A 24250-nucleotide genomic window follows, 5' to 3' on the forward strand; every position below is an offset into this window, starting at 1 on the left:
GTAATTAGTCTTAATGATGACATGTAGGTGAATGTAAATTAAACCCCCAGATTCAGACACTGCCACAGTGTGGCTACGCCTGAACGTAGCCTGTATAATGCTGACATTTCACCTTTGAGCCTCTCTGGTTTGATGGTTCCCAGCAGGCATAACAGTTGGTATCATTCCTGTTCACAAGGAGTTGGGGAAAAAAATGGAGAATGACTTGTCTAAAAGTCTATCTAGTATGTTGGCAAATGCTTTTCAGATTAAAACAAAGATAAACAGCTTGGAGAATAGTTTTTATAAGTCTCACCCAGCTCTAGACATTTTACAGGTTGAAAACTAAGGCATAGTGATGTGTGGCTGTTCCAATCAATGAATCAATGTTGAATGACAACTGTTTTCCAAGGAGAAGATAAATTTGCTGAATTTGCCCATCTCACTGTGGTTGTTTTACTGTCAGATTTTGCCCTTAAAGCATATGGCAACATATCTGTTCCTTAATGAGAAGTGATCTTTCACCTCTGCTGAGACATTGTAGTGCAGGCAAGGGGTTGAGCATTGTCACATATCGGTAAATCTGGTGTTTGTGCTGGGCCACGGCAGCTTGGTCACACTCCCCTGGGTTTGGGGTGACATGCTGCATCTCAGAGTCTTGTTCTCTGACACCAGGAGGGACTGCTGTTTAGACAAGTAGGTTTTCTCAGGACTTAAGAGTGGATTGAATTCAACATCTTTAGCAGATAAAATCCAGCAGGCAGGTGAGTCATCTTTGTTTGTGTTCAGTCAAATGTGATGCTCCCCATGAAGGAGGATGGGAAATATTTAATTGCAAACCAGACAGGATCGGACTTCATGGAGGCCTCCTGAAAAACTCTCTGTCCCGGTCCTGTTTCTGCAGGATGCTGTGATGTGTTGTTTACAAGCTGTGCTAAGGTAGAGCTTGATACGCTTAAGCTGTTAGTCCTGCTACTCTTGTTGGAAGGTGATTTAAATTGCAGTTTACAGGAAAAAAAGGGCCTGGGAGTGACACTGGGGATCTGTGGGAGGCAATGCTACTGGGAGGTTAGTGCACAGCTGCCACTGAGCTGCTGTAGCAGCTCTTTGCCTCAGTTTCCCCTCTGCCAAAACTGGAGGAGCAACGCTGCTGGGCTGTACAGCCTCTTGTGGGGAAAAATCACTAATTACAGCTCGGGTAGTATATCAGAGCATGGGTTTAAGCAGTATCAGTTCAGATTGTTTTCCTCTTGCAAAAAAGCTGTTCCAGGATGGAGATCTCCTTGCAGACATTCCGTCCCTTTCTGAGAGAGGCAGGATTTGGGAACCTGGTACCTAATGTTAATCTGAGCGTATTTCTGTTAAATATAATCAACTACATCTCTGTCTTAGCTTTGAATTTTATATCACACATGTCTCCACAGGAGGAGAACACTACATTCATACTACATACATAGTTTTACTAGTTCCTGGAGGTGGATTATATTCCACTTGATTGTTTACAACAGTTTTGAAAATTCCAACATTTTAATGAGAGGTAGCTGTGGTATATTAAGAAATGTATCTATTAAATGCAGTCACTAGTAGATTGGTATTTAATTGGCATGTGTTAATATTCTTATTTAATCTCAGTTAAATCCACAGTTGGAGCACTAATTTTGAGTAGGATAGTTATGATTTGAGGTAAAAATATAAACTAAAGTAAAAGTGCAACTGCTTTTAATATGAAGACTTTATTAATAAAGTCTTATACTGACTTAAGCAAGTGTTGACAGTAGGTATTTTTAAAACAGATGAAGGTGACATAAAAGAACCATTCTGTCAATTATTGCTGTAAGATTCATAAAGAGTTATCTATGGAGGTAATTTCTATCTCCTCTTGGGAAAAAAATCAGACTTCATTGTTTTACAGGGAAGTTTTTTTCAGAAGTGTGTTCCTTAGCATGCATGTGGGCATTCTCTAGGGACCTGGTCTCAGGGATCAGTAGTTTAGAAACCGAGCTTCTCCAAGCTGTGGTGTTGCCACCATCCGTGAAGGTTTCAGACTGCAGCACCCCAATCCGCTGTTATTGCAGCCAGTGGTAGATACCTTGCAGGTTTGTTGAGAACATGCGTTTCACAAGGACAAGGTGAAGGACAAAAAGTTTCCTGGGGCGAGAAGACAGCGTATGTATAGATCCCAGGGGAAGACTGTGTTTGGTGCCTTGCCTGATCCCCCAGGCTCAGTCTCCAGTAATGACAAGGGAACATCTCTGTCCTGCCTTGTCATTCTTGCACCTGAGCTGAGAGGATCCTCAGGACAGGAGAGTCATGCATGAATTCTGTTTGAATGAGCTGCATTTGCTGCCGGTCCCTGCCCTGCCCTGTGTGAGGTTTGCAGCACATGGACTTCCCAGTGCCCGCTGGCACGGCGGTGGGAAGGTGTTCTGAACATTCACAGAAGTTACCTGCAAATGGGGTAAACTATGGCACAGAGTTTCAGTGACCTACCCTCTGAGAGGTGGCATGTGAGACCACTAGCGTGATGGGAAGGCGCCTGGGTGCCAGCCTCACTGTGTCACTTGTCCCAGGCTGTGTTACAGCCCTTGCCCCAGCGAGCACCAGGTGCCTTCACCGCACAGGGCCCCGAGCTGTTCGCAGGCAGTGCTCCTGCGTCCTCCTTGCTCCATCTTTGCCTGCATCTCAGCAGATACCGGATCCCACAGCTGAGCAGTTGGGACCCCCTCGCTGCTGGCAGGCAGCCTGCCTGGTTCCCATCGCTACGTGTCGGTAGGTGGTTCCTGTCTAATGAAGCTCCTTTCCAAGGGAGGCTGTTGATGTGCTCCAGCATCGCCAGATGGTCCCCTTACCTCTTCTGCTCTCACGCTCCCTCAGAAACATTAATGATCCCTAAACCTCTCTGATGGAGGGGCTCCTTTTTGTGACAACCTCATTACGTGGTTATCAGGAGCTGCCACTACCCAGGTTGTCACGACAACCAGCCTGATTCAGAGCCGCTGGGAAAGGTCTGAACCTCAGGCAAATAACCAGCCCCAGCTCCCAGCAGATGCTCACCCGCAGCCAATCGGCAGGGTGCTGGGAAGCCATGACATCATGGGCCAAGCAGGCCCCAACATCGCTTTGTGAGCTTTGTTTGGCCTCCAGGTCCCCTTCCCACCCCCCCACCCCCCCACCCCCCACCCCCGGTGGGGCCCGGATCAGCCCCTCTGCAGCGAGCCAGCCCTGCTGTGGGACCGCTTCAGACCACGCCAAAGCTCCTCGGCTCCCCTGAGCCCCCACATCACGCAGCCTTGGTCAGGAGTGGGAGCCACCGTGGCCGAGCGCCTATCCCTCAGCAGTCTGGCACGGGCAGAAAGCTGCGGGGTAGTGTAATACCCACAGCTGTTAGGAGCCAGAACAGGCTGCTACTTCTTGGGGTTTCATTAATGGGGATGGGAGTTAGTTGTCGGAGTTAATTTTATCTGCAGGACCAGCTCTCTGGCAGCTACCGCTAAGTATGGGAGATTAATGGGATCCTTATCCCCCTCCTTCCCACGAAAACCCACGGACACCCAATTACCAGTCACACCGTATTGCTGGGATTGTGTCATGTTTGCCAGTGAGGTGTGATAAATGCAGCAGAACCAGTTCTGTCGCAGATGGGGAACGCATCCACCTTCCTGCCCTGCTGAAGTAGAGAGGGGGTTGTTCAGTAGCCTCCTGCCTTCGCTAGGGTGTTTCTGAGCCACCTCTGGAACCGCATACCCCATTCAGGTGACATCCTCCGTAGTACTGACCGAGGCGTCCTGCAGACATGTGGCTGCAGAGCTTTCCTTCGTTCCTGCCCTGCTTGGGCACATTCCCTATGAAAGCAGGATCAGGCAGTTCTTCAAAGGGATTCCTCTTTTTGCTTGAAAGGCGCTTTTTTTTTTTTTTTTAACTTCTTGGCCATCCCAGCCAAGCGTGCGTTTGGTTTCTGAAAATGCTGCTGCTCGGTCTCCTTTACCAAGACATTTATCCTTGCACACTGCTCTGCCACAGGAAAGGGTGCTGGTAGTTTCAGGCAGTGGGAGTCTGCAGCACTTCGATCAGCTTGCGAGGGTCTATCTGGTTAGATCTAAAAGGTGAGGTTACTTTCGGCTTCTGAAGTCCCCAGGCATCTTTTGGAGGAACAAAGGCTATGAGAAGGCTGTTTGTTGCTGAGAGCTAATGCTCCTTTTTCTCGCTTTGCTGCGTTGACTGCCTGGCCCTGTATTTCCATGGGGCTGCATCTTCAGGGAGGAGTTGTCCCTGGGCCACTCTCGGTGGGGTGTACCCTACAGAGGGGCTGGGGAGCTTGCGCACAGCCGACACAGACGGTCCTGGTACAGCCAGGCTTCCCTTTTTTAGCATACGAGAAAGGAGCTGTTGGGGCTGGTGATGGACCTGGTCCAGCCAAGTCTTTCCTCCTGCTTCTCAGACTTTTAGAGCATCGGGCACTGTGGCTCAAGTTAGGGCAGCTCCTGGGGTTACTTTTGCAGGATGAGACCCTCAATTGGAGACCTAGCTGGCTCCTGAAAAAACAGGGTTCAGGCAGGCCCTGGAGGCCAGACCTGTGGGCATGCCGACTCAAAGCATTTCCAGCACCTTTGTGACAGTCACACAGGATCGACATCTGGCAGGGTCCAGCCTGCTTTCCTGTGACCTGTGGGGACAAAACGGGCACCCTGTCCGAGTCTGGCCTGGATGGGGCTCAGTGATACTCTGCAGGTCTGGTGCAGCCCAGCCCGTCCCAGGTGTGGGACCTGTGGAGCGAGTCCAGCTTGTGCTCTGAGCCCCACGCCCGGGGGCTGTGTGGGTGCCATGGCCATGCAGTCACTCGGCTTTTGCCCTCTCCCAGCAGCATGCCACGAGCAATGTGCCAGTTGTTAACACATCTGGCTGCTCACAGGTACAGAGGAGCCTTCCAGCTCTGATGGGGTCAGCCTTGTGTATGGCTGGGGTGAGGAGCAAGAAGGCTCTGTGGTTTGGGCAATTTCTCCTTTCTGGCCTTTGCCTTTGCTTCCTCTTTTTGTCTCCTTTGCCAGGAGGGCATGGGCTATCAGCTCCCTATCAGGCACAGGACCATCGGCTTCCATCCAGCAGCTTAAAGATAGCTGGAGAACCCAGGAAGACTGAAATAGCACAGGTTCAAGGGCTTTATGGTCTCCAAAGGTCAACCCAAAAGGCACAGGATTTTGAAAAACCTCTATGATTTTCAGGAAAAACTCTGCCGTGCACACTCAATGTTTGCAAGGTTTCCTCGGGTCCCAGGAGAGTCGTAACTTTGGCCCAGGCTGAGAGTAAGAGATCTGATGTTGCTTTTTCACTGCGTGCAGTCACGGAGTCAAGTTTCTGCTCTTTCACAGGGGAAAGGAAGCCGAAACTCTTCCTTCACCTGCTCTCGCCTGGCCTTCGGCAAAGTCAGATGGAAGCCGAGGCACTGGGCTTGGTCTCTCGAAGAGCCTGCAGTTTTCTTGCAGTGCTTATAAGAGTAGTTTTGCTAATAGTTTATGCTAAGACTGTGTTCTAGTTGGACTTTTAAAATGAGTGAAAGTGATTCACCCACAAATTCAGTCTTAACATCTGTAATTGCCTGACTTCGTGCTCTGTCGGCAGCTTTTCCCTGAGCTGCCTCCCTCCTTCGGAAGCCGGTGAGCGGGACACGCGTCTCATGCTGTGCGTGGTGTGCTGGGGCGTGGGGCTGGTGAATAACCTGCTGGTCTGTGTCTGAAGCAATCGGGAGTAATTTTTACTCTGGAGGTGGCTGGGTACCGCTTGCCCACCACCTGCCCAGTCCTTTCCAACTCCGTGGGCTGTTTGTAAGCAGCAATTTGGAGCAGCCGCTGTGGTTTGCAAGGTATGGCCCCTTGGCCCTGAAGGGTAAGGTGAGCCTGCGGGGACCCCAGCAGCTCCTTCAGCTGCGTTTCCTTCATCACGGCTGTTGGGGGACATTCCCCTAAATATTTCCACTGATTTTGAAGGGGGAAAACTTGGCCAAAGCCTAAGCCCTCTGCAAACTACCCTGTCTTGGCTCAACAAGGGAGAGCGTGTCCTCTGCAGGGGCCACCCAGACTGCCTGTCCCAAGCCCCCTTGCATGCACACTGTGCTGTCACCAGGGTAGACACTTGCAGCAGAAGATGGAAGGCGCCTCTTCTTCCACTGTCAAGGGACAGCGGCCTTGCAGGGTCACTGCTGACCTCAGAGGATCCTGAGAGTCATCTATCCACAGGGGCATTTCTCTGCAGGGATGGAGACGGTGCTGACAACTTGCTCCACAGCTTGACTTCGATCACTGCAGAGCCAGCCAGCTAAGTGATAGATTTGACTCATACTGGGGAAGAAAACCTTGGTGAGACCTCGGCGTGCGGCAGGAGGGGACGGCAGTGATTCAGTCGGGGCTGCTTGTCACATCAGTGTTGACTGGGTGACTCAGTGTGCGTTTGCTTCTGGGGAGCCTGTCCTTTGGACGAGCTGTAAGGCGACGGTGTGACCACTCGTGGTCGGAGAAGATCACATGCCATGTTGTGGGGCTGGGAGGGTTTGGTATCTCCTCTGGGGTAATTAATTACATGTGACCTGCCTTACCTTTGGGAAGGTAGTCTTCATTTCTTGCCGGTGGCCGCAGCAGTATATGCATTATTGAAGACAACTTTGTGCAGGGCAAGGTGCTGCCCCCAGCTCCCTTGTCCCCGGGAGCTCTGCCGGGGAGCTTGTACCTGCGGTCACGTTTGTCTGGCTGTGGGTTTTTCTTTTAGCTGGAAATACTGTAAAAAAAATCCTCATCAGAACAGGGTCTGTTTCTGCTTTTCAGACCTTTCATAGAGGAGTTGAACTTGCGGGCTGGGGAGGCGCAGGAGCGGGGGACCGTCCTCTGCCCGAGGAAGGGTGATTGTAAGCAAAAGGAGAAGGGAAGGCACACACACATGGGGAGGGAGGAGATTTTTCTTCTGGTGCATTTGGGGGTCCTTGCAGGGCCGTGCCGCCGCTGTCGCAGCAGCAGCCCTGCGCCCGGTGGGTGCGTCCCGCGTGGGGCGCTGGCAGGGGACGCCCACGGGCTGTTACACGGAGAGCCGCGCTCGGGGGGGGGGCGGCGTTTCACCGTGCGTTTCCTGCTCCCTGCGGACGAGGAGCGAGGAGCGTTACGATGCGTTTCAGGACACCTTTCGGCACCAGCCGGGGGCGGGTCCCCGCCTTCCAGGTACCCGCGCAGCCCTGCTGCGGCCCGAGCCCCCCCGCGCGACGCTTTCCCCACGCAGCTGCCTTGAAACACAAGATTTGCCCCCGCGCGCCCGCCCGCCCCGCACGTCCAGGGGCCGCCGCAGCCGCGCGGGCGCAGCCAATGGGCGCGGCGGGCGGCGGGTGACGACACGGGGCTGGGGCGCGGGCGGCGATTGGCGCGCGGCGGCGGCGCGGGGGGACGGGCGCGCGGCAGATGGGCTGCGCCCGGGGGGGCCCGCGGCGGCGGCGGCAGGCCGCGGCGGGGGACGGCCGGTGCAGCATGACAGCGGGAGCTCCAGGTAACGCCGGCCGCCGCCCGCGCCGGGAGCGGCCTGCCGAGCTGCGCCCGGGGCCGCCCGCCGAATGCGGTGCCCGCGGCCGGGCGTGCGGCGCTGCGTGAGGCGGCGGCGGCGGCGGCGGGGGGGGCAGCGGCGGCGGCCCCCGCGTGCGGCCGCGGGGGGGGGCCGGGCTGCCGCGGGCCCGGGGCTGTCTGCGCGGCTGAGGTGCCTCTCCCGTCAGTGACACCTGTGTTACCGGGCAGGCCCCGCGTCGTCTGTAAACGGGGCCCGGTGTCCGGCGGGAGGGAGCTCCGCCCGGCCGGCTGCGAGCCGCGGAGCCGCTGCCGGGCTGAAGTTGTGTCAGCGCCGACACCGGCCATAAAGGCGGCCGCGCTGCGTGTGTTCCCCATCTTCAACAATGCGGGCTTCTGGGCTGTGCTTCTGCAGAGGAGTGAGAAATTCTGGACTATAAATAACTCTGCCTTTTTTTTTTTTTTTAAATACTCTTTATTGGCAACACGCATCCGATTGACCCCTTTAGAAACGCCTGCTAAGTTTTCCCTGAAATCCGTTCGGGGAAGGGTGGTCTCTCCCCTGCGCATGCATGGTGGGGATGCCACACTGAAGCTGGTCCCCGTGCTGGGCTGTCCCTTTGTCCCAGACTTGTACACCAGCCAGCCGAGGAAGTGCTCCAGCGTGATGTCTGGCTGCTTGGGGCTTCCCTCCTCCGGTGGGGGATGCGCTCAGCGCCAGTGCCCCCTTTTTGGTCGTCCAGACAGTTTTCAGATCCAGTTTTCACCGGTGCCAGAAATGAGCCCCGTTTTAGATAACGGTGATGTATTTATGCGGAAGGTTGAGGGAGTTCAGACAGGAAAGGCTGTGGTTTCGGAGTGAGCAACATCTGAGAGAGGTGGTGAGCCTCAGCTGGGGAGAGCAGGGCTATTTCTGGACTGGCAACCCCAAAAGGTGTCGAGGGGTTGGATTTTTGTTTCTGCCCATGTGGCTCCCTTTGCTGAGGTGGGCACAGCGTGCTTTAGGAGTGAACGACCTGGTTATCAGTGAGGAGGGTCTGGCAGACACCCCTAAAGGCCTCATTCCCACCGACCTCTCTGACGCCCCACCTACCCGAATCCGACGCCGCCGTGCAAAGGCTGCGGGTGAGGGGTGTCCGCTTTTTGTTTTCCTTCTGGGTGCAGCCAGTGATGACGTTCAGCACAGGGAACCCACGAGGCTGGAGATCAAAGTAGGCTTTGCTGAGCGACTTTCAGGCTGAGGTGAATCACCCCCAGTGAGGAGGAGGAGGATGGGCCCTCCCGGGGGAGGCTGCAGGGCCAGAGCCAGGCTGCTACCTGCCTGCCTGGGGCAGAGAGGGAAGGGAGCTCTTCGTCCGAGGGGACAGGAGATGAGATCTTCCCCCTGGCTCCTCCTCTGGTGTGTATCCACCTTCTCCGTGGCTGTCAGGTGGAGAAGAGGGGGCCCGGGCACAGCTACGAGGGGGCAGGGGCAGCCTGGGAGGAGGCTGCTGTGCTGAGGGACCCCCAGGCAGAGCACAGGAGGGGGGAGTGCAGCGGGAGAACTGGGGGGACAGCGTAGCCCCTGCAAGGGCAGCTGCCTGGGGCTGGGCAGCGGGAGGGCATGCGGGAGGTGACGGCATCCCCCAAGCAGGAGCTGGTGCGGGGCCTGCTGGCAGGGAGCAGGCCAGCCGTGAAGAAGTGGCACTGGGGATTTTTTGCCCCATCAGTCATGGAAGCAGGGTACGTGTCTGCAGAGGAGCCTCATGCTTCCAGGAAAGGTGTTTGGTCACAGGTTGCCCAGCCACGTGAGCAGAAAATAAATCAGGAATCGGGGAGCATTGGGTGTAAGCCTGGACATGGGCTGGGGGGTTGTTCAGGCAGTGAAAGTTGCCGTGACAGGTTATGTGCATGGAGGGGAAGGATTGCCCTGAGCCTGGGTTTTCTGCGGTGAGTGCAGGGTTGGCGAGGGATGGCGGTGCTTGTGGCTGCGTTGGTTGGAGCTGCCTTCCTTCAGCAGGGGACTAGGCAGAGGAGCTCGTTGCAGGCACAGTGCAAGGGGCTGGCTTCATGGGTGGGGGGCTGCAGGCGGCTGCCACTGGGCTGCAGAGATGTCTCTGCTCTGAACCCAGACCTGCATGGATGGCATTTCTTCTCCGGGTGACTGGATAACTAAAAGTAAGTCTCGGTGGCTCCTGTGAGCCCTCAGCTCCTGTTACAGGATTAGGTTTCCAGCCTCATAGGCCACCGCTTGCAGCAGCAACAGTTCAGGAGGCAGCTGTGGCAGCAGTGCTGCAGGAGGCAATACTCAGGGTGAGCTGCTTTGGTTGTCACTGGCCCTGTGCTCAGACTACATTCATGTCAGGGCTTTAGCACGAGCCTGCCAGCTTCTCCTCGGGAATGTCTGACAGGGGCTTTGTGCCCTCTAAACTAACAAGCCAAATGAGACTGTATAGGGGGGTCCTGCAGAAGTTGTTGAGTGTTTTGTTGTTGCCTACAGTGAAGAGGACTTCACCTCTCCCAGTAGACCATTCACTGAGCAATTTCTCTGTCAGAATCTGAGCAGGACTCGGTATTGAAAGTGTGTGGAAGTTGGAGTCCAAATTATCCTGTGTGTCCTGAGCCAGCTCACAAGGTCTGGAAAAACAAAACTTGGCATAAGAGGTCATCTTCCTCCACCTTCCATATTTCTTTGCAACTTTTGTGCACACAGTTACAGGGATAGGTCTGATGAATTGAGCTCTGTAACATACTGTGTGCCATAACAAACCCAGCTCCTGTATTTGCCATCTCCTGGCCTGGTAGCATTTGCTTCTAGAGGAGAGCTTGTTTGTGGTGATAGTCCCACTTTAGTTCTTGTTCCCTCCACCTAGAAGTTTTCTCCTCTTTTTTAAAAGATATTTTAAAATATACTTTTTAAAAAAAAAGTATTATTTAATTGTGACTGTGGATCCAAGTGTTCCTGGAACTGCTGGTATTCCAGGATCAAAAATGGCCTGGAAACTGGGTGTCTTTCAGATCTGCCTTCAGTTCTTCCTTTGTTTTAGCCATGTCTGCACAGAACTGGTCACAGGGGAGATGTTGCCAGATTTGGCTTCTGCTTCTGCTCTGGTTAGACTCCCTGTGACTTTGGGACATGAACAGTGCTGTCAGTCTGTGCCTAGCCAGCTTGAGTACAGATTTCTGTTCCTTGCTGTGCTACACAGTGGCAGGTGGGAGCCCACTGTGATCTTCCTCTTTCATCACCTGCCTTAGCTCCTGCAGAAGGTGCTTGAAGGTTTTCTCTCAGGAACTTGATGGGCAGGGGGAACAGTGAGTGGGGAGGGGAGAGGGGAACATGAATTAACTTTCACCTGCAGAAATAAACCTTTCTGTTTGTCAGTACTGTTCTGTGTTTAGCAAGCACTGCAGCGCTATTTAGCCTTTTATGTTTCAGACGCAGATAGTTGAGCTTATGTATCTTCGGTTTCTTCTATGTTTACTTTGATTCGCCTGATAAATTGAAGAACAGCATTAGGCCGAGTGGTGATTAGTGGGTCTGGTTGTGCCTGGGTCAGCAGAGGTAGAGATGCTGATGTGAACGTCATGTCTCAGACTTGCTGTTGCTAGCGTGTCTCCTTCTCCTAGCAGTAATTCTAGGGTGGAAAACATGACAGAAGCACCTGTGGTTTGCTCGCGGCTTGTCTCAGTGCTTTGAGTTTTGGAGATCTTTTCCAGGTGAATGTCAGCAGCTATGGATTGTCTGAGGCTGATAGCAAATGTAGGGTGTGCTCTGTTGGGGAGGGCAAAGGGACTTTTCATTTTGCATGTTTAATTGGACAGGTGCAACTTAGCTCTGGCAGTGCCCTGTTTATGAGTTGGCCTGCTGGGTTTCCTGAGACAGGAGATTGGGCTGCCAGGTGGCTCTCATCTCCTCAGCCAGGTGGTGTGGGACATGGCAGGTGGGTTCTTCTGCTTTATAAACTTACAAGGTCTGGTGGATTATTATTTTTTTTTTCTGTGCAATGCTGTCTTATGTATAAAAAGCCTTCATGTTTTACCCTTATTCATGCCATCACAGAAAGATGGTGAGTTGACTCGCACAACTGGAGTGCTGCAATGGATGGCTGCAAGCTCTTCAGAAGGGACATGCAAGGAAGGAGAGGTGGTAAGGGAATGTTTTGATTGTCTAAAGCTTAGCGATGGTGACAGATAGGGTTGAGTGTTTATGGGAAGAACTGGCGGAAAGCCAAGGCGGGAGTCTGTTGTAGACCACTCGGCCAGGATGAAGAGGCAGACAAAATGTTCTGGAAGTGGCTGGGAGAAGTCTCACAATCACTAGCCCTTGTTCTTGTGTCCCTTGTTCTGGGCAAGCAGCATGGCATCCGCCCAGTTAGTCCCACTGACTGTCACCCAAGAAGCCTATGATCTTGTTGATGCAGTCTGGTGTCCCCAGCTACTGGATCTCTTGACCCCAGGAAGCCCTGGGTGGGGGACAGGCAGGCCTACAGGTACTCCAGGTCTTCTGACTCCTGGATTGGGAAGATCTTGTCCGCGTGTGCCACCAGCCCTACCTGCCAGTCTGGCTTTCAGAGCACTGGGCTAAGTGACCCTCTGGGTACGCTGATGTCTAGTCTCATATCTTCCCTTCTAGAGGCATACTTAGAAATCACGTCCCTCTTAAAACAGGGGCATGTCCTGCTCAGTTGAGAAAGCTCTGCCATGAATGTTGCTTTGCGTGAACAGATATTATCTGCTGGTTTGTCTTGCTCTAATGACTTATCATCATGACTGTGTGCATTAAATATTCAAGGGTAAAATGGTGTTGCTGTATGTTCAGTGGGCTCATTTCCCAACATTATTTTTTATTGTCAGTTCCTTACCTAGTAGTGTATTGGCAGGTGCAACTGACTCTTGGCTGATCCAGAGCAAAACGCTTCTCTGCCCTGGAGTCTTTGCTGTCAGTTTGAATAGTTTGCACTGCTTCCGCGGGACGGTGCTGGTTTGGGTCTCTCTGTGCAGTACATGTGCGGGACACTCCAGTACTGCACTGTATAAGGCTTGCAAAGATGGGACATGGCAAGTTAAGGTTGGATGCACCTCCTTTACTCTTTCTGCTCTGGTTGTGTGTATTTTTATGTTGCCATCAAAAGCAAATTAAGTTAATTTGGGTCCTGATACATGTATTCAAGGAAACTTTGGGGAACTTCTACCTATTTCTTCATAATCCTAAGGGCAAAAGCCTGCTTCCTCAGAGAAATGGAAACAAAGATTCTGACACAATCCCTTGACTTCTGAAAGTGATACCTTGCACACAGACCAGTGATAGCTGTGGTTTGATCCAGCTTGCTGCGCGTGCATGTGCTTGGCTTTACCACAACACAGTGTACTGCAATGTCATTTTTGTCCAGCCTTAGACCCCCTATAAGCATGAAACAAACTGCCATTTCAACGTCACAGTACAGCACAGACTCCAGAGCCAGACCATTCTCATTTTTCTTTTTAATCCTCAAGTGCTGAAAATGTTCTGGCACCTTAGCAGGCTCACCATTGCTTTGCAGGGTGTATGCACAGCTGGCTGCATGTGATTAGAGGAGTACTAAAATGTTTTGTTGCCATGTCACCTGAGTGTGCCCATTTTTCCAGACAGTGCTGTTGAATGGGCAGCAGCTGTGTGACCCCCCCGCCAGTCCCTGTCCCTTTGCTGGCATGAATAAATCGCTGTTTGCTTTATTTGGGAAAGGTACTTGCGTGTGTGTCTCAAGGGGAGTGAAAGTTCTAATGTTTTCCATTTTCTGTCTCGTCGTTCTCCACTCCCTATTGTGAAGGAGAAAATCCTCCAGATAGAAGTTTTCCAGGCACTTCTCTGCAGAGAATTTTGATTCAACCTGCAGTGCCTAGATGCCAGGTCACACTTATCAGGTACACCCAGCCACTCCCCAGATGCAACACGGGGCTGCTGGTGCATGGTAAACATGAGAGGGAAGAATGGAAGTCACACAATTAAAATCCTGGGCTTTTGCTAAAACTGTTTTTAATGTCTTCTGCCCTCACAGGCAGAAGATTGTGGACTCAGATTTGGGATGCTCTTGAAGTGTCACCAGAAAAGCTGTCAAATGTGTGCATGCAGAAGTAGAGGCTTGGAAAGTGCCTTTAATTGTGATTCCGCTCTGCACAACACAGATTGTCATGCTTTGAGCTCAGGTTTGTTTGTATCAGGGACGGACATTGATACCACAGCTCCTATTGGGGCATGAATATTTGAACAACTGAAACGATGCCTGCCTGCTCCAGAAAGTAGCTGCTTACATCCCCGTTTGATCTTTTCAGTGAGCCTAGCCAGCTCAGGTTGGCATCCTGGTTATTTATTTCCTACAGATATGGTCTCTGTTAGCTGTGCTGTGCTGTGACTCTCCTCTCTTCATTCCAGAGGCTCTGGGATCTCAAGTTCAGAAGAAATGAGATTTCTAGCAAGAAAAAAGACTAAAGCAGCCAGAATTTTCTTCCCGATTTGTTTCTTTATGAGGAGGCAGCATGCACTTCATAGGATGCATGGACTAGAAATAGATGGGGTAGTATTTGGAAGTATCTAGGGCGGCAGTCTGTGGGGACAGTCTTTTCCTTTCATTTCTGCCCCACATCCTGCACCACACAATCTCTCCATGCCATAACAGTTCTCTCTCCACTTTTTCTTGCACTATGGGAATGCAGAATCCTCTCTAGTGGCATTAATGAATAATATTAAACACTTCAGAAGGAATAAGCTGAGAGTGGAGACTTACTCTTTTCTGCAGTATACTTACAGTTCACACACCAAGATTGTGTCCTGGACCTCTCTTTTTGAAAGCTGTAGTGACATTGAAACACTGGAGCTCCTGGTGCCATTGTGTTTTTCTGAAGTAAAATGTCTCCAAAGCATCTAATTAGGAGGCACTTTGTACAGCCACGATCCATAATGCAGACAGTGAGAGCTTTTGAGCAACGTGCTCTTCAGGGCATGCCCTGCCTTCTCCTGTGGTCTGTAGAGCACTCTGGACACTTAAGGTGAATGCCAGGCTTCTTTGTGTGATGAGGAAAAGCAACGGGAGTCTGTGTATGAGGTAGTTTATCAGTTCCAAGTCCTTGGTGTAGTAAGATCTCTCTCCTCATACTTAAGTGAGCAACAGCATGTGGACAAAGTTTCCAGGCCCACAGATGATGGAAGAAATCAGTGACCTGATTCTTGAGCATATTTTTGAGCCGTATTTCCTGGTGTTTGCATTGCTGCTCCCAGAAGAATGGCAGAGCTTGGCCTCATGGGTACAGCTGAACACGTGTGATTCTGTGTTTGAGGAATACATCTGTTGGAGCGGTTATCCTGAGTATAATTGCTTGCGTACCAGAACAGAAATTATACATGGAGAGTTACAGCTGTGTATGTATGCCAGGAAGCAGTCTGGTAGACAGAATCCCAAAGTCACCCTGCAGTAGGACTTACTGTTGGGCAAGGAGAAGAAAAAATTGTGCTCTTATTCCAAACAGCCTTTGAAGCATAAGTTCTCCTTAGAGTGATGGGTTTTGTCGGTGAGGTCCTTAGGCAGAAGATGCTTTGCACTGCTCTGTCTGTCCTGCAGCGTTGGTGAGACACTGCATTGTGGTCCATGGAGCTGGCCATGTCTGACTGCCCTTGCCACAGAAAGGGTGGCTCAGGCTGGCCCAGGCTCCCTCCCAGTGTGCTCACTTGAATTTTGAATACGAGTGCCAGAAGGCAGTGAGCAGCAGGTACATGCTTCAAGCATCTGTCTGCACCTTTTGTGCCTGAGTGTCTGAGATCTGAGGATCTCAAAGCGCATTTTCTTTGAAAACTGTTTTAAAGGTTTACAATAAATGGCTGAAAGGCCTGGAGAAAAAGCAGAGATGTGTTAAGGCAGGGTCTGCTCCGGGGTTACATATCCTGGGTGCCAGCGTGACTCGTGTCAGACAAGGATGAAGTCAAATGTCCAAGGTCATCAGTAGGGTGCTGGCAGAGCCATGGAAGATACTAGTTAGAAGCAAACAGTTGAGGTTTTGTGTCCTGAACAGTCTGCGGGCAGCAGTGTTGGTGTGGCCAGGGACCTTGCAAACCTCAGCCAGTAGGTACCTAATTGATAGAGTTTGGGTCCGTGGTGACCAATGAGGACAATTTATGGTGGAACTTGACTTCACATGGCCTTTTTCAAAGCAGACCTGTGGTGCTTCCATCTGGCCGCGCTAGGGAGAGAAGAGCCCTGCCACCCCGAGGCCGCAAGGCTCATTTGAAACATACACACTGAAACGGGGACACGCCGGATGAAGCGCTGCTGCTTCTGACATGTCAGATGTTAAACACATTTGAAACAAGGGGCTTGTGAAACGATGTAGATTCAGGATGTTCTTGTGCATAGCAGAAATACTCTGTTTTGTGACTGTTTTGAGCAAAAAGACAAGCCCCCCGCCCGCTCGCCCACCATTGCAGGCTGGGTGCTGAGCTGAGCGTTGTAGGGTGGCCATTACACATTGCACAGGTGCCGTGTGACACTGGGGTTTATGATGGCAGGTGTAGGGACTCTCTGGGGACTTAAAGGCTTTTTAGATGCTGCATTGCATTTCACTTGTTTGGGAGGGGTGTCCTTGTAAGTGTATATATCATATGCAAACGCATTTTGAGTTGCTGTGTGTTTTGTCTGAATTTAGAAAAGGAGTGATGTGGAGAAAGAATCCTCCAGGAAATGTTGCTTTTGCAAGCACAGGGCTCTTGACTGTGATTTTTGGGGGGAGGAAGGAGTGGGAATGAGGGGGAGGTTCACTGAGGTTTTCTTCTTTTCTTGTAGCGTTTTGGGAAAACTCCGGCCAAGGCCCACATACAATCAAATGAATCAGCCTCTCTTTTTGCCATAAGTAATTGGCAGCTCTAGCTGCAATGCAGTTTTGATGTATGGCTAATACACTTTTTCTTGGTTAATTGAGAAGAAACATTGCAGTAGACGCATGATGTTGAGTTGGCCTTCGTAGGGAGTCTTTGAGCTAGTAGGGAGATGTTGTAGACGTCTTCCTGAGACATTGGATTTGTTGCAAATTATATTCCATACTCTAGTCTGAAGGCTGTTGTTGCTGTTCATCTGCTATAGAAAAGACATTTCTTGTGGCGTACGAGTGTGGAGAGCACTGCAAGCTGGCACATGGCACTGTTGCTCAGTGCAGGGTTTCCTTGGAGGAGTCTCACTTTATAACAACTTCAACAGAATATTCCTGTTCTTAGATGAGTGACTGTTCCTGTGCTGACAAATAAAGCATTTTGGCCTTCTCGTATTCCTGTAACAAAATGAAATTCACTTGTTTTCTAAAGCATCTGGTGCCAGTTTAGACTCAGAGCTTTCTGTGTCTGCTGTAGGATTTCCACTGGGCTCAGAAAACTTACCAGACAAGCTCAGCATTCACCACTGGAAGTATCTGGAGTAACTGGAGGGCTTTCTTGTCCAGGAAACAGGACATGTAGCAGTTGCCCTTGGCAGGCTAAGACTTGCCAAATACCTTTTATTTCCTGTTGGAAGCCTAGTTTTACATGGAAGAACTGTATTACTTTCACAACTGCAGTATCTGTTGGTATATATTGGCTTTAATAACATACGCTTCGCTTTAGCAGAATAACAACAGTGAGGGTTGAATCTGGAGCAGTGAAATAAGCGTGCTATACTGGGGCAGTAACATCAGTGTTATTTTACAATGTTTTAAATGATAAATACCATACCTACTATTTTCATAGCATTTGAAAATGCATTAGAAACAAGTCCCTTTGAGGAACCTGTAGTTGTAAATGTGATTAACTCAGCCTTGGAGTTTTAGTCGTGGCCAAGACTTCACTGAATGCTGTCTAAACAGAGAAGCCAAGCCTGGCCTCGAGATATTCTTTCATGGGATTGCTTCATATACAGGCAGCATGTGGCCTTCTTCCTTCCAGTTGTTCTGTGAGGGAAGAAAACATTCAAAGAAAGCACAAATGTAACGTCTTCGTAGGGGGCAAATAAAATGGTTGGCTCTGTAGCATGTTGCACCTGAAATGAAACACAAAAGTGGCTGGTTTTTGCCCTGTACCTTTGTAGGGGGCAGGGGGGACTCCTGGGTGTTTGAAGATGCAGACACATAGAAAGCAGAATGGCATCGCCTTTCCGTGCGTACTTAGCTGAACGACACTCCTGCTTGTTTGGTTCGATGTGTTACGTGTATCTGGAGAGAGACTATATCCAGGCCAGCTGGGCTGAAGTTTGCTCTTTCTCTCTCCAGTTCACTGGACAAGTGTTTTACGTTTTCTTCAGCATAACTTTAAATGGACATTGTTTTACCCTGTTCTGGAAAGGAGCTGGTATTTCTACAACTCATGCTGTCATGTAAGTAACCTTTTTCTTTTCTGAACAAGGTCATTACATCACGATGCAGTAATTCTCTGCCTGTGGGATAAACCATCCTCTCTGTCTGTGTCTCTGTCTACTGCTGTTATCTGTGTATGTTCTTTCTTAAAAATGTGCATGGGGGGGAAGAGAAATAAGGGGAGAGCAAAAGTTCGATTGGGGCCTGTTGAACCATGTTTAGAGAGAATAATGCATGGGTTGTGAGATGCAAAGGGCCGTTGTCTCACAGAGCTATTGCTTTGATACTTTATCCACAAAGAGAAGCTCCAGAGTCTCAAGTCAGAAGAGCCTGCGGATGAAATTACACCTTTGCCAGGCTCTGACAGGTTAAACTTTATGGAGATGCAGGTAGCAAATTATTCACAGACTGAATTGCAATGGAGGGCTCTAAAACGGGCTTTAAAAACCTGCTGGGGAGACTGAGTGGATAAAAATAGTTCTTATATCCCTCTCTTTGTCTGTAGAGCTAAAGGCAACCTACAGAGGAAGGACAACGCCAGTATCTTGGTCTCAACCCAGAGGAACCTGAAGGGTTAGAGCAATGCCACCGTGGGCGGAATGGTCAGCACGGGAGCCAGCAGCAGGACCTAGCCACCTTGCTGCCTGTCCCATTGCCTGGCCATTAGACTAGGTTGCCTCCCTGCTTATTGCAGTTGCTAATTTGTTTTGGATGTGTCTGTAATACTTTTTCCCGAGTCAATTTACACCACAGTATATCATTCATGGCCAGCCAGGGGTGTGCCTGATGAAGCATGGCTCATAACTATTTTTGATTCATTTATAAAGGGATTGGGTGACATGGTTGCCTGGGCAGTGGGACTGTACTTGGTGACCCGGTGGGTCTCTCCCAGTCCTGTGTTCCTATGTAACTTGAGGTGATGCCATCTAAGCTGCATCAAGATGCCAGTGATGTAATTTCAGACTGTCTGGCCTGAGCGCCAGTAAAGTCAGGGAGGCTGCACGTGTGTAAGACAGGATTGGCTTTGATCCTGTCTTTTTTTCCCAAATAATAAGTACAAGCTAGGCAGGGTTTGATTCAAAATGAAACCAGTTAAGTGAGCAGAGAAAGTAGAGCAGATATATTAGTGGTTGATTCCAGCTTTCACCTGCTCAGAGAGGAAATAGCCCATCCTATTTTACTGTACAGCTCTGAGGTCTGTTGCAGATTAAGATAAATAACTAAGTGGAGTCATCAGGTTGTAATGTCTCAACGAACTACTTAAAAAGATGTCAGGCCCTCACTGTGGGTGGATGTTAGAGTGGCAAAGCTATCAAAGAAACACATCTAGAATCACATGAAGACTTCACTGTTACCGTCGTGCCATACTTTACAGCTGTTCAGAGCATTGCAGTGATAGAGCACATGTCCTCTAAGCTGGAAATGATAGACTCCTGTAGCTGTCAGCAGGGCACGACTATGATGGACGCCTTGCAGGGCACGCTGGTGTGGGTACAGTTCGGCTCACATGCCTTTACAGCTATCAAAACACACGTGCTTCAAGTTGCTTGGAGTACAAGCAGAGGAACTCAGATTGGGGGCTGTGCCTGCCTGTGGAGACTTAGCTGTGGCTGAGCAGTCCCTGTGCCAGTCAGAAGGGACACCAGTAACAGCCACTGTATATCCTCATAATCGTGTTTCTATGCTTTGTATCTGTCCCTGATTTATTATATCCCAAAATCCAAGAATCTTCTCGTAGAGATTGCATTGCTGACTGTGTCTTCATCTGTGTTTCAGCTGTGCTGCCTCTGTTGATGAAAATAGGCTCTATGTAGTTTGGTCAAACGTCAAGAGTGTTTTAATGGAGGAGGGGAGACTTCTAAATTAGTTTAATTCATTATGCTCTTTTATCATTGCCTGCTACTAGAAAAATTCTAGCAAATGAGTTTGTACTACTTCATTTACATCATTGGTTTCCTTCTGTTTAATTCCAGCAGAATCTTTGGACCCAGATTCCAAGGGGATGATTGTGTTGTAGGAAAAACATGGTCACAGAAGAACTTCCCAGCTATTAGTTATGATACCTTTGACTTTTCTACCAGGGTAAATTTCAGAGCAGAATTGATTTTTATTTCTTTGTGTAACTTGTGATTTGCTGAGTTACAGCTGACAGCAGCTTTTCTCTGTCCTTAAGGGGTCATTCTGCATACATGTGTGTGTGTTTGAAAACTGCAGATTCACATCTTAAAAAGAAAGCCCTCTAAATATGCCTAGCTGTGTGTAATACGTTTCCCTTTGCACTTAGTTTTAAAGCCAAAAGTCATTAAAAACAACTTTCAGTGCTTTGATGTGGGCTCATAATTTTCTCATTGATGCTATTAATATTGCATGCCCACTTGCTCCGTGGTGGGTGTCAGCGCTCACTAACAGCAGCCATCTGTGAGAAAAAGAGCTGCTTCCTGGCATGGAGTAAAATTTAGGCCAGCTGTGGATGTTGGAATCACATCTTAGAGACTGTCCCTCTGGGCTCTCCTCTCCCTGTGCTTTGCCTGAGACTGCACTGAGCAGAATTTCTGGTACCCTGGATCCCACAGCCTGTGGAGCTGCATTTCTGTATAAATGTCTGTGCCTTACATTCTGAAGGGAAAAGGTAGGGCCTGAATTATTCCCACATTAGGCTTGTGCCATTGTCTTTCCAGAAAGCTGATATCCCTCAGCTGAAGGGACTTACCCATTTCAGTCCATTTAACTGGGAAGTTAAATAATGCTCTTGTTCAATTTGGGCGATACGTGAAACTTGACATCTCCCCCCCGCACCCGCTCGGCACAAGTGGTGTTTTGTTTGTGAAACAAGTGAAAACGCAGTTGCAACTCTGGCCTACCAGTTTTCCTGTATTTTTTCCTGTGATGTTGGAAAAATCTTATCACTCTCAGCCCTTTCACTTAAATTCCTGGAAATACAAACACATTGGAATTGAGAGAGCAGGGGAAACTAAACAAACTCACTCCAAGCAGCATCCCAGGTAAGTATTACATGTAGATGTGTGTTCTGCCACATGTTGCATTGTTGTGCAGTCAAGTTTCTGGGATCTGAAGGGATTTTCAAACCTCTGTCAGAGCTCAGTGGTGAGATTGCTTTGAGCCAAAAGTAATCTGTCAGTACTGTTCTCTTAGCCTGCATTAACTATCTCACTAGGGGTTTCATGACACACCTGCTGTCCCAGAGGCCAGTCGTTATGAAAAGGCCAGTCAGTCTCATCTCTGCCCAGCAAGGTCATGGAGCAGATCCTCCTGGAAACAGTGCTAAGGCGCATGTAAAGCAAGGAGGTGATTGCTGACAGCCAGCATGGTTTCACTAAGGGTAAACTGTGCCTGACAGATGTGGTGGCCTTCTACAACTGGGTGACTGTTTTGTGGATAAGGGAGGAGCAACTGACATCATCTACGTGGACTTGTGCAAAGTATTTGACACTGTCCCACACAACATCCTTGTCTCTAAACTGGAGAGACATGGATTTGATGGATGTTCACACCCAAAGAGTTGTGCTCAATGTCCAAGTGGAGATCAGTGACGAGTGGCGTTCCTCAGGGGTTGGAACTGGGACCAGTGATGTTTAACATCGTTGTTGGTGACACGGACAGTGGGACTGAGTGCACCCTCGGCAAGTTTGCTGCAACACCAAACTGTGTTGGATCATTGACTGTGCTGGAGGGCAGGGGTGCCATCAAGAGGGACCACGACAGGCTTGAGCAGTGGGCCTGTGCGAACCTCACAAAGTTCAGCAAGGCCAAGTGCAAGGTCCTGCACGTGGGTTGGGGCAATCCCAAGCACAGGTACAGGCTGGGTGGAGAACGGATGGAGAGCAGCCCTGAGGAGAAGGACTTGGTTGGGGGTGTTGGTTGATGAGAAGCTCAACATGACCCAGCGATGTGCGCTGTCAGCCCAGCCAGCCAACGGTATCCTGGGCTGCACCAAAAGCAGCGTGGCCAGCAGGTCGAGGCAGGTGATTGTGCCTCTCTGCTCTCCTGAGCCCCCTGCAGCGCTGCGTGCAGCTCTGGGGCCCAGCACAGGAAGGACACGGACCTGTCGGAGGGAGGCCGGAGGGGCCATGAAGATGCTCAGAGGCTGGAGCAGCTCTGCTGTGCAGACAGGCTGGGAGAGTTGGGGTGGTTCAGCCTGGAGAGGAGAAGGCTCCAGGGAGACCCTGCACAGCCTGCCAGTGCCTGACGGGGGCTGCAGGAAAGCTGGAGGGAGCTTTCACAAGGGCAAGTAGTGATAGGACAAGGGGCAATGGCTTTAAACTGAAAGAGGGGAGATTTAGATGAGCTATTAGGAAGAAATTCCTCACCGTGAGGGTGGTGAGACACCGGCCCAGGCTGCCCAGAGCAGCTGTGGGTGCCCCATCCCTGGCAGTGCCCAAGGCCAGGCTGGACGGGGCTCTGGGCAACCTGGTCTGGTGGAAGGTGTCCCTGCCTGTGGCAGGGGGGTGCAACTACATGGGCTTTAAGGTCCCTTCCAACCCAAACCATTCTATGATTCTGTGATGGCATTAGGCCAAATCCTACTTCCAGTTATGTGGTCTGACCTCAAGTTTTCATTTAATTTACAAAATTGAGTTTTATAAAATAGTTGTATTTCACAACTGCATCAGTTCTCATCTTGATGTGACACCTAATTAGCATTTGCAATAGCAACATGATCTCAAGATTTCTGCTCTTTTCCAGCACACATTCATCCTTTCTATAGCTCTCTTTCTAAGTCCTTCTCCTCTCACAAGGTTTCCTCTCACAGAGTTCTTGGGACAGGCATCTTGCAGGTGGCTGCAGGCGTAGGCCAGTCGGAAAATGGCTTTTACCCTAAAGGTGCTTCTTTATAGACAGGGAAAAGAATGTATGGTGGTGCTGTCCAAGTGGCCTTTAGAAGAATGGAAACTTTTTTCTTTGAGGGCAAACAAGCCACCTGCAAAGGCCTAGGAAGTGATTCACCTCCATTTACACAGTCTGCAGCATCAGCTTGTCAGACTGGGATCGTATGTTGCACCTTATGATGGAATGCCCCCTGAGTGTCAGTCAGATCAAGGTACTCCTGGAGTTCGCAGCAGCAAGTTATGTTAGTGTTGATGGTAATTGCTAAGAGTATAACATCTACCTGGATAATCATGACTGAGTTCCATCAGTAACGCTGAACACTCACCTCTGATAAAGGCTTCAGCTTTCAGCTGTTGTGAAACTTCGCTGAGCTGAGAATGGTGCAAACCTAGAAGACTGGCACAGATTCTGCCTTGGTGGCCAGTCATATACTGGCCACATAGAAATGTTTGTGTGGGATCAGAAGACAGGTCAGGTTAGAACTGGGCTAATGCTTTTGTTTGTCAAACTCCCCTGTCATAGAAATCAGTGGAACCGGTCGAAGGGGCAGAGAAACTTCCCTCTTCAGCTCACAAGTCATCAGAGATTTGTATGATCTGATATGAAACCTGTTTCAGACTTAAAGGAATGCAGTCCCACATCCTGCAGCAGCCCACAATTTTTCCATTGCAAATACCAGAACCACTGTTTAACCCCCCTTGTGGTGATCTCTGGGGAGAGGCCGGGACCCGAATGGGCTGTAGAGGTACCAGTAGCTCTCTTGGTGTTATATAGGTGGGTTCTTGATATTGAAGATACTTTGTCTGGACCCTGAAGGGAATGTGCAGGAATATGTGCTTGATAAGTCTAAGCACCTGCCGCTTGGCAGATGAGTAGAAGTATTTGCTCTCCACGTGGACGGTGAGACTCATGCAATCAGAGCTGGATTCTCATGGGAGCTGAGCACTGCCTTCTGCCTGCACCTGAAACGGGCAGTGATTTCTCTGCTGCATTACTGATTCTCATAATATTCTTGGAAAGTAAATGAATGAAGTTTTGGTCATGATTGGCAAGGAACTTATGGATGAGATTTTCAGCACAGGAATTTTCTTTCAAGAAAGTCCAAGAAGTAAATGCAGGAGTGGTACGGATTCAGGTGGAGCCCTTGGATGAGGAGAGTTGGGATGTGCGGTGGGGTCTGGTACTGTTTTCTGATCAGGCTGGCATTTCTTTCTGAAAGAAGATTGAGACGGGCTTCGTTTTGCCAGAGAGAATGTGGAGGCGCTCTTTTGTTAGTAGATGCTGTTTGTTCTCTCCTTCATAAAACCTTTGATGGAAGAAAGAATTGTTCATGGCATAAAGTGCTCATGCCACGTAAAACAAGAGGTGACAGCTTGAAGTAGAGTTAAGTATTTCTAGGAGAAGCATGAAATGTATTCTGTTTTCAGTGTGTCTTAATGCCACATCTTAGATGTTCCTTGATAGCATTTCTAATCAGCAGGCCCTTATCCATTTTCTACCAGTGTTAGTTGCAGCTTAATGACATATAATTATATTGGTCCTTTATCACTCAAGTTGCCAAGTTGTTTATCTCT

General features: G+C 49.8%; 1 protein-coding gene across 4 annotated transcripts in view; it reads left to right on the top strand.

The window, feature by feature from the left end:
- The window catches only part of PAK3 (p21 (RAC1) activated kinase 3), a 198821-nt gene that overhangs the window by 114042 nt on the left and 60529 nt on the right, over window positions 1-24250 (top strand). The window contains exon 1 of one of the 4 annotated variants that reach the window (XM_056359514.1): window positions 7156-7178. The exons of 1 other annotated variant lie outside the window; for it this stretch is intronic. The gene's annotated coding sequence lies outside the window, so the exon portion shown is untranslated. Of the gene's footprint in view, window positions 1-7155; window positions 7179-7378; window positions 7498-17825; window positions 17849-24250 lie in introns of those variants that run through there. 2 more of the 4 variants (XM_056359512.1, XM_056359513.1) reach the window with 2 other exon arrangements.

Source organism: Falco biarmicus, chromosome 14 (genome assembly GCF_023638135.1).
Source record: "Falco biarmicus isolate bFalBia1 chromosome 14, bFalBia1.pri, whole genome shotgun sequence".
Lineage (NCBI taxonomy): Eukaryota > Metazoa > Chordata > Aves > Falconiformes > Falconidae > Falco > Falco biarmicus.